At 36.1% G+C, this 14155-nt stretch overlaps 1 pseudogene; it reads left to right on the forward strand.

Moving 5' to 3' along the window:
* The first annotated feature begins 8858 nt into the window (after nt 1-8858).
* Nucleotides 8859-10693, forward strand: LOC121482607 (annotated as a pseudogene).
* The last annotated feature ends 3462 nt before the right edge of the window (nt 10694-14155 follow it).

The raw sequence follows: 14155 nt of genomic DNA on the forward strand, positions 1-14155 counted from the left end.
TCTGGGATCCCTGGGTGGCGCAGCGGTTTGGCGCTTGTCTTTGGCCCAGGGCGCGGTCCTGGAGACCCGGGATCGAGTCCCACGTCGGGCTCCCGGTGCATGGAGCCTGCTTCTCCCTCTGCCTGTGTCTCTGCCCCTCTCTCTCTCTCTGTGACTATCATGGGTGGATAAAGATTAGAAAAAAAAAAAAAAAAGAACTCTCAGTTCCTCTTAACCTGCTTTGTTTTAAAAAAAAAAAAAAGAAACAAAACGTCTAAACTAGCAGAGCCTGAGCATGTAGAAACAAGAAACACAAATTCTGGAAGTTAATGATTGTGTTGGCCCCAATACATATGTATTCTAGCTGTTAGGAACCTTATACCACATGAGGCACCTGGCTGGTTCAGTTGGAAGAGCATGTGACTCTTGATCTAAGGGTCATGAGTTCAAGCACCACGTTGGGTGTGGAGATTACTAAAATAAAATAAAAACAAACTTAAAGGAATACAGTACCACATATAAGTTGTTGAGATATGAGTATATATTCCACATTCTGGAGGACAGTATTCCAACTCTACCACTGTTCTCCTTTTGGTGTCCTACCTGAGACTTTCACAGGCCATTCAATGTATTGGGCCAGCTGATGCTGGATTTGTGTTATATTATCAAACCAGTGGTCATGTATCTGTTGCCACACCTTCTTCACTATAAAATAGTCCCTTGAATCAGGCATTTTGTATGCTTTAAATTGTGATATCAGCAGAAATACTGAGGGCAGAGAAAGCAAGCTAAACCCATATCTGGAGAAGGTGTCAATTTTGTTAAAGACAAATCATACCCTCCTCTATGGTAGAGTGGTCTGAAATAATTAACTAGCCACAGAGATTCTGGCTATTCTCAGTGAGTACTCCATGCTTTTTGAACCCATGTATTGCCTCCTTCTCTACCATTGTAACTACTCCACTCCATACATACATTGTGCAGATATTGGGGTGGACCAAGGAGAGAAGCTGGCTGACATGCACAGAACAAGTCAAAGATAAGGTTGTGCAAATGTAATTTGGAGATCCAAATGTGTCTGCCACACCTGGACTCAAAGGTGGTCTTTGCTAAATGGAGTTGCCATTCTCTCATCCATGACCTTGCCAGAAGCAACAGCAGCAGGAAGATGTCCTCCATCTCACTTCTACCTCACAAGTAATCTAACAAGTCTGTCTAATTGATAGAACCTAATTCACTATCAGAGCTCTAACTGTAATTGGGAAGGTAGAACAGAAGTTCAGTTAATCAACCCACAATATCTACTCTTTATTAGAAATTTATGTACTTTTACACAAAATGAAATTAGTCTATCATTCTTAGTTATCTTTACTAGGTTTGTGTTAATATTTTTCTAGCTTCTTAAAATTAATTTAATATCTATGCATGTTTGTGTATGCCTGAATTAATTTGTATAGCATAAAAGATGTCTATTCTTTGAAGATGTTTGGGAGATATTTAACAATCTTTCTAATTTCTTTTTATACTTAATATTTTTATAATAATAACAATTGTTTCATATCTGTGAGAGGAATAGTATAGGCCATGCCATGATAACAAATAAACCAAACAACTCAATATGATCAAATGGTTTCATAGGGCATTTCTCCTTCATGTGGTAACTCTTAAGTTGCTTTGAGTTGTAGCACTGCTATCTCCACCTAAGACCTCCTCTTTTACCACAAAAAAGGAAGAAAATACATAAAAGCAATTAAATGTTCCTGGCACTTGTCCTCACAACCTATTGGCCAGCATTAGTCATATGGCTCTGTTTACATCTGGAGATGGTAAATGTGATCTTCTATATGACTGAGGGGTAGAGGAGAAATTGATAATGGTGAACACTAATAATCTCCATCATAGTCTCCCAAATGTTTGCTTCATTCTTCTTTCCAAAGGGAAAACATACTTACCTCCTCCCCAAAGAAGACTGTTAAGAAAGCCAAGAAGTCCCTCAATCTGCCATCTACAAACTTGGAAACCAGGAAAATCAGTGGTGTAATTCAAATAGTCTGAAGGCCTAAGAACTGGGGGCTGATGGTGTAATTCCCAGTCTGAATCTGAGAGCCCGAGAACCAGAGTATTGATATACAAAGGCAGGAGAAAATAAATGTTTCAGCCTAAGCAAAGAGAATGAATCGCCCTTCACCTTTTTGCTCTGTTAATGCTCTCAATAGATTGATGGATGCCCACCCATATTGGTGAGAGCAATCTACTCAGTCTACTTATGCAAATGCTGATCTCTTCTGGAGACATCCTCACAGACACATCCAAAAACAATGTTTTACCAGCTATCTGGGCATCTCTTAGCCCAGTCCAGCTGACACATAAAGTGAACCATCACACCAATCAAAACCAGCAGCAATCAACAAACACTACTATCACTCCCCTAAGCAGTACTAACATTTTTTTTTAGTCTCTTCATCTATATTTCCCTACTAGCATTATTATCCAAACACTTCCCTTATACTTGCAAATTCCCTAATCATTTGTGCTAAGTCTTTTATAAGTTACAGCTTCATCTTGCCATTAAAAATTCCTACCATGAAACCACTTAGCCAACGTCACACTTCACGTTTTTGTTATATCAATACCACACTTTCAGTACCAGTTTCTGTATTAATCAGGTAGGTTAAGCTAGCCTGTGGTAACAGTCCTACAGTTTCAGTAGTTTAACACAACAAAAGCATGCTTCTGATTCACACAAATTACATTGTGGATTCAGGAACTTCTCCAGAATATCTTCTCTCTGTATGGTAACTGAGTAATCAAGGTACTTTAAACTTGAAGCTCTAGTATCTCAACGCAAGGCCTCCTCAGTTGCTGCAGCTAGAGAAGAGAGGTGGCAAGAGAGTTGCACATCAGCAATTAAATATTTCTTTTTTTAAGATTTTATTTATTTATTCATGAGAGACACAGACAGAGGGAGAAGCAGGCTCCATGCAGGGAACCTGACATGGGACTCGATTCTGGGTCTCCAGGATCACACCCTAGACTGAAGGTGGTGCTAAACCACTGAGCCACCCAGGCTGCCCTAGATATTTCTTTTTTAAATTCTTAACTTTAATTCCAATTAGTTAACATACAGGATTATATTAGTTTCAGGTGTACAATATAGTGATTGAACAATTCCATACATCACCATGTGCTCATTATGACAAGGGTCTTCCATAATGCCCATCACCTATTTAACCTATCTTCCCATCCCCCTCCCTTCTGGTAACCATCAATCATCAGGTTGTTCTTTATAGTTGAGTCTATTTTTTTTATTTCTCTCTCTCTCTTTCTCACTGTTTCCTTTTGCTTGTTTGCTTTGTTTCTTGAATTCCACATGAGTGAAATCACATGGTATTTGTCTTTCTCCGAATGCCTAATTTTGCTTAGCCTTACACTCTCTAGCTCCATCTATGTCATTGCAAATGGCAATATTTCATTCTTTTTTATGAATGAATAATATTCCATCACACACACACACACACACACACACACACACACACACACACCACCTCTTCTTTATTCATCCATCAATCAGTGGACACTTGGTCAGCTTCCATAATTTGACTATTGTAGATAACACTGCTAGAAACATAGGGGTTCATGTATCACTTTTAATTAGTGTTTTTGTATTCTTTGGGTAAATACCCAGTAGTGTGATTGCTGGATCATAGGGTAGTTCTATTTTTAACTTTCTGAGGAAGTTCCATACTGTTTTCCACAATGGTTGCACCAGTTTGCATTCCTACCAACCATATAATAGGGTTCCTTATTCTCCACATCCTTACCTGTTTCTTGTTTTGTTGATTTTAGCCAATCTAACAGGTGTGAGGTGTTATCTCACTGTTTTAATTTGCATTTCCCTGATTGTAAGTGCTGATGAACATCTTAGCAATTAAATATTTCAACCTGAAAACAAAAAATATAATTTCTGTTCATAGCCTATTGTCCAGAATTAGTTACTGGCCCTAATTACCAGAGGGCTAGGAAGAATACCCTTCCAATGTGCATAAAATGGAGAAGGACCAGGTACTGTTGAACTCCAGTAATGTATATCTCAGATACTATTGGAAATATTATAGCTTATAGGTAAAGAGTACAACTGGAGTTCACAAGCCCTAAATTTAAGCCCTAGCTTTGCTATTTGCTACCTAACAACTGGCTTAAGCCCCGAGCCTTGGTTTGAAGTACAGATAATAATAGCTATCTAATTGGATAATTATTTGTTTTAAATGATATTATGTGTGTATACATTGCTTAGCACAGCTCCTGGCACACAGGAAGCATTCAACTTATTGTTCTACAAACTTCATGGTGCATAAAGACATTGTGATCCACTAAGCTGTGATCATGACCAGTAAAATTTGCTGCAGATAATCTCAGGGACATCATGGCAGTGCCACTTGTAATATACACATTATGACAGTTTTCAGTTATTTGCCAGTCTTTAGCAGACTTGGAAAATACTGACACTGTTACACTCCCCACAATAGAGTGAAGACCATGATGACAGCAAAGTATTGACAAGAAGAAAATTAATGTGACAGAGGCTATTTCATTTTGCTAAAATATCAAATTTTGTAGAACAATGGTCATTTACTATAATCAGGAGCTACTCCAAAATTACATGGTGAAATAGAAATTCGAAAAGGAAACACATAGCAAAAGCAAGTAAATGACCCTGAAGAGCCTCTCAAAAGAGCTATTTGTAACATCCTTTTTATCTGGCTTCTGCAAATGCTATTACAACACCTCCTGAGTAATTTTATCTAACTTCATCAGTCATCAGTGAGGATTTTTTAATAAATAAAATTTCATAATTCCTATTACTGGAATGATATTTTGGCCCTTCTAGGGAAATAAGTGTGTATTACAAATATAGATTTTCTGTGAAATGACTCATAAGTTAAACACATTTTGTTTGTTCATGGCACTAAATACTCAGGATTTATTAAGCAGTATGTTATTTTTTCTACTTTTAGATACTAAATTTATTGTAAGTTTTAAGCTTATAATAAATGATATATTCATATCAGAAAATTTGTGTTGTAACTGGAAGTCTATACATTTTAATCCCCTTCTTCTATTTTGCTTTTCAAATATGTATATTTTTTCAATCTGTGATCAAATGTTCTTTAAGAAGTATAAAATTTTTAAAAAAAGAATTATAAAATTAGCATGTGTTCACTGAAAACAGTGGAAAAAAATAATGATCTTATCATAAATATGTATACTTATACACACACACACACACACCCCTTTTCCTTCCAAACTCCAGAAATCTACTATGAATTATTCTATACTTTTATCAATATTATGTGTGTGTATGTATTTTACTTGGTATATCATGAATATCTCTCTAAGTCATTGATATAGATATAACTTATTCTCCTCTGGTAGCTGAATACTCTATTATGAATACACAACAATTTGTTCAGGCTTCCACCTAGTGAATATTAGTTTCCAATATATTCCGTTATAGACAATGCTTCACTAAGCATTCTTGTATGATCCAGCAATTCCACTTTTGGGTATTTATCTGAAGAAAACTAAAACATTAATTTGAAAAGTTATGTGTATTCATATGTTCATTGCAGCATTATTTACAATAGCCAAGATATAGAAGCAACCTAAGTGTCCATTGGTAGAAGAATGGCTAAAGAAGATGTGGTATGTATCTACAATGGAATATGGCTCAGTCATAAAAAAAAATGAAATCTTACCATTTGCAACAACATGGATGGAGCTACAGGGTATTATGCTAAGTTAAATAAATGAAAGAAAGGCAAATACCATATGATTTCACTTATATGTGGAATCTAAAAGTTGAAACAAATGAACCAACAAAACAAAACAGAAACAGACTCATAGATACAGAGAATAATCTGGTGGTTGCCAGACGGGAGGTGGTGAGGGTTAGGCAAAATAGAAGAAGGGGATTAAAATGTATAGACTTCCAGTTACAACACAAATAAAATGCAAGGTTGTAACGTACAGCATAGGAAATAAAGTTAATAATACTGTGATAAGGGATCCCTGGGTGGCTCAGCGGTTTAGCGCCTGCCTTTGGCCCAGGGCGCTATCCTGGAGTCCCGGGATCGAGTCCCACATCGGGCTCCCGGCATGGAGCCTGCTTCTCCCTCCTCCTGTCTCTCTCTCTCTATCATAAATAATAAATAAATCTTAAAAAAATAATACTGTGATAACTTTGTATGGTGACAGATGGTAGTTAGGTTTATTTTGGTGATCACTTTGTAATGTGTAGAGATGTTGAATCTCTGTGTTGTATATGTCAAACTAACAATATTGTGTATCAATTACACTTCAATAAAAATAAAAGCGTTCTTATGCTTATATCCTGTATCAGTAAAAATACGCATTTCACAGTGACAGAGTAGAAGAGAGGAAAAGAGAGTTACATTTCTCTTAGTACAAAATCTGAAGTGAAAAATATCTGGGATAATATATACCCAAGCTATTTATGGATAATATCTTGAAAAAGGGCCTAGGAGTGGGGTCACAGGGAAATTAAATATTATTTTACAGCTGTTCCCTGATATTTGCTGGTCTAAAACATACACTACCTTTATACTCAGAAAAGTAAATGAAATGAAAAATTTAGAGGTTTGCAGAAATTATTCCTTTTGCAACTAATTATTAAAGTAACGATATAGGCAGTATGAAGGTAGAAGGATGTTAAGTATGCTGTGGAGGGTTTTTAAAAATTATTTTCAAATAGTTTATTTAAAAAATGTATCAACAGGGACACCTGGGTGGCTCAGTGGTTGAGCATCTGTCTTTGGCTCAGGTCATGATCCCAGGGTCCTGGGATCAATTCCTGTATCAGTCTCCCCAGTGGGAGCCTGCTTCTTCCTCTGCCTATGTCTCTGCCTCTTTCTGTGTGTCTCTCATGAATAAATAAATAAAATCTTTTTTTAAAGTGTATCAACAGTATATTAGTTCCTGGGGCTGCCATAACAAAATACCACAAACAAGGTGGCTTGAAACACAAGAAATTTATTCACAATCTTGAAGGCTAGAACTCCAAGATCAAGGTGTCAGCAGATCCATACTCTCTCTGAAGGCTGTAGGGGAGAAACCCTTCCTTGCCTCTTCTAGCCTCTGGTAGTTATTGGCAACTAATGAATTCCTTTGCTTGTAAATGCATCATTCCAATCCCTGCTTCTATCTTCACGTGGCCTTCTCCCCTTTGTGGCTTTGTCTTACCATGGTATTTCTCTTTCTGTATCTATATCTCTCCTCTTCTCTCCTTATAAGGACACTAGTCATATTCAATTAGGATCCTAATCCAGTATGATCTCATCTTAACTTGATTATATCAGCTAAGGTCCTATTTCCACATAAGGTCACATTGATGGGTAACAGAGTTCAGGACTTCAACATGTCTTTTGGGGAGATACAATTCAGGCCACAGCAATAGAATAATAATGTGGAAGTTTATAGACCTAAATGTTAATACCAAATGTTTCTGGGTGATAAGATTATGGATTATATATATTTCATTCTTTGTAATTTTCAGCATATTTTAAGATTATTCAATGAACATTTATAAAAACTAACATTTATAAAGCTGAAATGGCCTATTACATTTTGTTACACACACACACACACACACACACACACACACACACACAGCCTTATTCTTAGGTGAAGATGGAATTTTCCATGGCGCTAGTTTGGTTAGTAGAGTGCTGCCTATGTACTTGATATCAAGAGTTGTCTGACTCCTTGGAGTGTGTTTCTCTTAACATCTCTCTCTTCAGATAACAGTATTATAATCAGAGTAAAAGGAACTGAAAATGTTACATCCCATTTTGTTAGACACACCACATCTCACACATGAACACATATACATCCTTGTCTTTAGTTAAGAACACAATTTTCCATGGCTGAGCAGTGCAGCCTATACATCTTTTGTCTCTAGTTGCCTGACTAACCTGGGAGTGTCTTCCTTGTCATCTACTTATGTAGATGACTAGCTCTGGACAACCAGTGCTTTTATGATTTCTAAGGGGAGAAGAGAGATTGTGGAGGGGAGAAAGAGAATGAGGAAGAGAAAAAAGATATAAAGTTTTATTCTCTCACTGGTTATGATACTGTAAGAATTCTTTTTTTAAGATTTTATTTATTTATTCATGAGAGACACACACAGAGAGAGGCAGAGACACAGTGGGTTCCATGCAGGGAGCCCGACATGCGACTCGATCCCAGGACTCTGGGATCATGCCCTGAGCCAAAGGCAGACACTCAACCACTGAGCCACCCAGGCGTCCTGATACTGTATGAATTCTTTACCTGTATACATATATACATACATACAATGGAATACTAAAGTAGCCTTATAAAATGATTGAAGTTGAACTCCTTGAAGTGATGTGGAGTGATACCAAATTATATGAAAGAAAGAAATTTAAAAATAGCATGGTTCAATGATTCCTCTTTTGGAAAAAAGAAATGATGCGAAAAACTGACCCCATTGTGTTACACACCCCTCTCCTTATTTTTCACTTATGGTAGAGAAACCATTCTTGAATCCAAGAAGACTACATTATAGACATAGTGGTTTAGTTGAATGGTGGTTTAGTCTCTGATTCCTTGCTAGTTAGCAATGCAAGCTGCAGTTATGACTTCAACACTTTTGTAATTTCTACTTTTCTAATAGATTTGGAGGAAGAGTGAGAATTAGTGATTTGAAATGTAGCTTATGACACAATTCATAGCATGGTTAGGACTACCTTCAAAGATTCTACCACAAAGATGGTAGACCAGGTGCGAGTAATGAGTGATAGGAAGAGAAGGCCCACCTGCTGTAAATATAGATCGACATGGGTTCTGATTTGGTTGTCCCCACTTCCCAGCTGTGTGACCTGGGGTGTGAGCCCAATAGTATTCAGTTTCTTGCCCCCTTGCAACATTGTGCAAGGTCTTTTTTCTAATTTATATATCCAAATAGATGAAAAATGAAATCTCTTTATTATTTATGTTTGGATTTAATTAATTGTTAATGAGGTTGAGTGTTTTTGAGTAGGGCAGGGGAGGGCTGTTTGGTTTTTACATAACCATCAGTCATTTTTATTTTGTTTGTGGGAGTGTCACTTCCACTCGAATTTCATTGGCCAAAGTCAATCTATGGCAATGCCTAAATCCAAGGAAGTTGAGAACAATCAAACCACATACCTAGAGTGAGAATCAGAAATACTAGGCAAACAAAGATATTGACAACTATAGATAGATTTCCAGAAGTGGAATTGCTTGGTCAATGACAGGCATATTTGAAATTTACATAAATATAACTTTCAGTGTTCAAAAAGGATACAGCAATCAAATTTCAATAAAAATGTGCAAGAGTACCTATTTCCACACAACCTTTCCAGCTCTGGATACTATCAATTTTTTAAAATATTTTTAGTGAAATACAACATACCTACAGTATATGTATGTTCAATGTACAGCTTGATATTTTGCTTACAAAATAAACACAAACCAATGGAACCAACTCCCAGACCAAGATATAAAACATCACCTGCACTCCTCCATGTCCCTCTCAGTCATTATTAGCTCCACAATGTAAACTACTATTTTGACTTCTATCACCATAGATGAGTTCACCATTGATGAGTTTTGCCTATTTCTGAACTTTATATAAAATGGAATCATACATGCATATTCCTTTATATCTAACTTCCTTTGTTCAATATTATATTTGTGAAGTGTATCCCATGTTGTTTGTGATAGTACTTCATTCATTTCTAATGATGCTATGATTTTGTTGGATCAATATATAACATCATTAGTTTATTGCTGATAGGCATTTGGGTGATCTACTATTTTGGACTATTACAAGTAACATTGCTATGAACATTCTCATACTTTTATTTTGGTTCACATATATATGCATTTCTGTTGTGCTTATGTACCTGACTGGAATTACTGGGTAATATGGTAAGCTATAATATGTATAGCCCATCAGTTTTCCAGAGTAATTCTATCAATTTATGTTTCTACCAGCAATGTATTAGTTCCCACATCCTTGCTAACATGTCTACTTTTTTATTTTAGCATTCATCAATGAATGTAGACTATTATCTGATTGTGATTTTAATTTGCATTTACTTGATAACTAACAAAATTGAATGCTTATTTATTGTCTTATTGTCCATTTGGAGATTGGATTTTTGATACAGGTCTTCAAAATTTGTCATTAAAAATAATTGGGTTGCCTCCTTCTGTCACTCCTGGTGTTGCTGTGTGTTCATTAGGTATGGACCTAGTACCTCTTTTGTGAAGCAACAGCTGGGGAGACTGGCGTTCACCGTGGCTGCTGAAAAGACCAAGGAAGGAGTCAAAACTGAGAACAGCGACCATATTAATTTTGAAGGTGGCAGGTCAGGATGGTTCTGTGGTACAGTTTAAGAGGCATACACCACTTAGTAAACTAATGAAAGCCTATTGTGAATGATAGGGTTTGTCAGTGAGGCAGATCAGATTCCTATTTGATGGGCAGCCAATCAATGAAACAGACACACCTGCACAGTTGGAAATGGAGGCTGAAGATATAACTGGTATGTTCCAGAAGCAGACAGGATGTGTATATTACAAAGGGAACCTGCTACCTTACTCTAGAACTGTTTCTCCAGACCGAGAAGACATTCTAAATTAGAAAACTGCAATTCGGGAGGCACCTGAGTGGCTCAGTCAGTTAAGCATCTGACCCTTGAATTTGGCTCAGGTCATGATCTCAGGGTCATGAGACCCTGCATCTGGCTCCATGCTGGGTGTGGAGCCCACTTGAGATTCTCTCTCCCTCTCCCCATGTCCCTATCCCCTCTCTTTCTCTATCCCTCTCTTAAAAAAAGAAAAAGAAAAGAAAGAAAACCGCAATTTGGTTCCACAACATCCTGCCTACTGCAGTATAGTTTTCTCTATTCTTTCATGTTCCCCTTCCCTATTCCTTTATTGTACATATAGTAACTGCACGTGTACAAGCGTATTGCATTTTTTAACTAAATGGCCAGTGGTATGTTTTGATCAACATCCAATGGAAATGGGATGGAGAAAAATACTAGTTCTGCAAAAATACACTTTGTCCATTAAGTGACATTCTCATTTGGCTCTCATCTTTATATTCCAGTAAGTTGTTTTGTTCTCACTATTTAACAAAAAATAACAACATAAAATCCTTGCATGCTTGTTCAGTTGGAGAATTTTAATGTTTTTCATTTACCACTGTGAAACCAAGGACAATTTTATAACTTTTTTGTATGTAGCTATTAGATACAGGGCAATCTGTCCTTAAGTAGGGATAAAAAATAAATCCTAGATAGTTTTCCCTTCAAGTCAAGCATCTTGTTGTTTAAATAAACTTGTTTAAAATAAAAATAATAGTAATTAGGTTGCCTTTATCCTTATTGATTTGTTGTTCTGTAATTCTGAATATAAGTCCTTTCTCAGATATAACTATTGAAAATATTTTTTTTCCCATTCTTTGACTTGTCTTTCACTCTCTTAATAATGTCTTAATTTTAATAAAGTAGAATTTATTGTTTTTGTTTAGAGTTAGTGCTTTTTGTGTCGTTTTTATTTTTTGTGTCTTTTTAAAAAGATTTTATTTACTTATTCATGAGAGACACAGAGAGAGAGGCAGAGACACAGGCAGAGGGAGAATCAAGCTCCATGCAGAGAGCCTAACGTGGGACTCAATCCAGGGTCTCCAGGATCATGCCCTGGACTGAAGGCAGCGCTAGACTGCTGAGCCACCCGGGCTGCCCTTTTTGTGTCCTTTTTAAAGGTTACTTGACTGTACCGAAGTTGCTAAGACATTACCCTATATTACCTTCAATAACTTTCATTTGTTTCACCTTTCACTTTTGATGTATGGTCCATTTGGAATTAAATTTTGTATATAGTTTGAAATAGATGCAAAGAATCATTTGGATTTAATTGGTAACCCAATTGGTCCAGATCCACTTACCAAAGAAAACGGTTTCTCCCCTACTACATCACAATGGATTTTTTAAATCATAACTTGAATGACAGTATACAGGTAGATCTCTTTTCAGACTCTACTATACCATTGTTCAATTTTTCTATATTTGAAACAATAGAACGCTGGTTAAATTATTATAGCTCTGTAAAATAATTTGATTTCTATAAATCAAACTTTTTTCTAGAAGGTTTTTAATACTATTGTCACTTGCAATTCTATGTAAAATTTAGAATTCATCTGTCAGTTTCCATTTTAAAAAGCTTACTGGGATTATTATTTTGAATAAGAAATCATATTAGGGAAAATTAACATCTTTAGAATATAGTCTTCCAGTCTATGGCCAGTGTGCAATTGTATTTTTACTTGGGTCTTTGTTAATTTCTCTCAATGTCTTTGTGGGTTTTTTTGTAAAAGTATTGCACATCTTTTGTTAATTTTAATCCTCAATATTTGACAATTTTTTAAACTAATGCCAATGATATTGTTTTTCATTTTATATTCTGCTTGTCACTAACATATAGTAACCATTTTTGTATGCTGTGATGGTTAATTTTATGTGTCAGGTTGACTGGATTACAGGGTGCCTAGATATTTGGCCAAACATTATTTCTGGGTGTGTCTGTGAGGGAATTTCTGAATGAAATTAGCATTTAAATAGGTGGACCCATGAAGTAGTTTGCCCTCCCTAGTGTGGCTTGGCATCATCCAGTCTGTTGAGGGCCTGAATACAACAACAAAAAGACAGAGGAAGAATCTAGCCCTTCCTGCCTGATTGCTTGAGCTGGGATATCAGTCTTCTCCTGCTGTCCTGGATCTTCATTCTCAGGCCTTCAGACTGACTGAATTACACCACTGGCTTTCCTGGATCTCTAGCCTGCAGATGGCAGATTGTGGAACATCACAACCTCCCTAATTGTGTAAGCCAAGTCCTTATAATAAATCTCCTCCTATGTATATCCTATTGGTTCTGTTTCTTTAGAGAACCCTATCCAATACATATAATGATCTTATATCTGGCAAACTTGCTAAATATATTTATGAATTCTGATAAGTTTTTTGTAAATACTTTTAGAATTTCCAAACACACAACCATGTCATCTCTAAATAATGAGACACTTATTTCTTCCTTTCCAATCTTTGTAAGCTCCATTTCTTTCTTATTTTCTAAAATATCCAGCTCAAGGTTGATTAGAAATGGTAATACAACCAAGTCTCGTTTCTGATCTTAAAGGGAAAGCTTTCAATATTTTACTACTAACATGCCTTGTGTTGGGTATGTTCTAAAACCCTATATCAGGTTAAGAAATTTTTTTCAATTCCTAGTTTTCCAAGATTTTTTCACATGAATAGGTGTTGAATTTTACCAAAGACTTTTTCTGCCTCTATTGTGATGATCATATATTCTTTTCTGTTAATGTGATGAATTACATTATTGCCTTTTAAATGTTAAACGTTCTGGGATGCCTGGGTAGCTCAGCAGTTGAGCATCTGCCTTTGGCTCAGGGCAGGGTCCCGATCAAGTCTGGCATCTGGCTCCTTGCAGAGGGCCTGCTTCTGTCTCTGCCTCTCTTCCTCTCTGTGTCTCTCATGAATAAATAAATAAAATATTTTTTAATAAAGTTAAACCATTCTTTCATTCCTAGAATAAATTCAACTTGGTTATCATGTACTATCCTCCTAATTCCTGGATTTATATTGCTATTATTTTGTGTAGGAGCTTTGCATCTACATTCACAAAAGATTTAGTCTGTGGTATGCCTTTCTTACAATATCCTTGATAAATAGCCCAGGAACAATTTGAAAAGAATGTGTATTCTACATTTATTACGTACAATGTTCTAAATATGTTAGGATATATTTGTTAGTCTTGTACATGCTTCTATACCATAACTTCTTTTGTCTGCTTATTTTAAATCTCCACACATGTTTGTAGATTTATCTATTTATGTTTGGAGTTCAGCTTTCACTTAATACATTTTGGAGCTATTTTATTTTGTGCATACCACTTAAGGTTTTCTCTAACTTGTTTAATTGATCCCTTAATCATTGTGATATATCTAATATCTCTCATAGTGCTTTTTGCCTTAAAGTCTAATTTGTCTTTTATTAGTTTAACTATAGCTGCCTCATTTTGGT

This window comes from Vulpes lagopus, chromosome X (genome assembly GCF_018345385.1).
Source record: "Vulpes lagopus strain Blue_001 chromosome X, ASM1834538v1, whole genome shotgun sequence".
NCBI classification, from domain to species: domain Eukaryota; kingdom Metazoa; phylum Chordata; class Mammalia; order Carnivora; family Canidae; genus Vulpes; species Vulpes lagopus.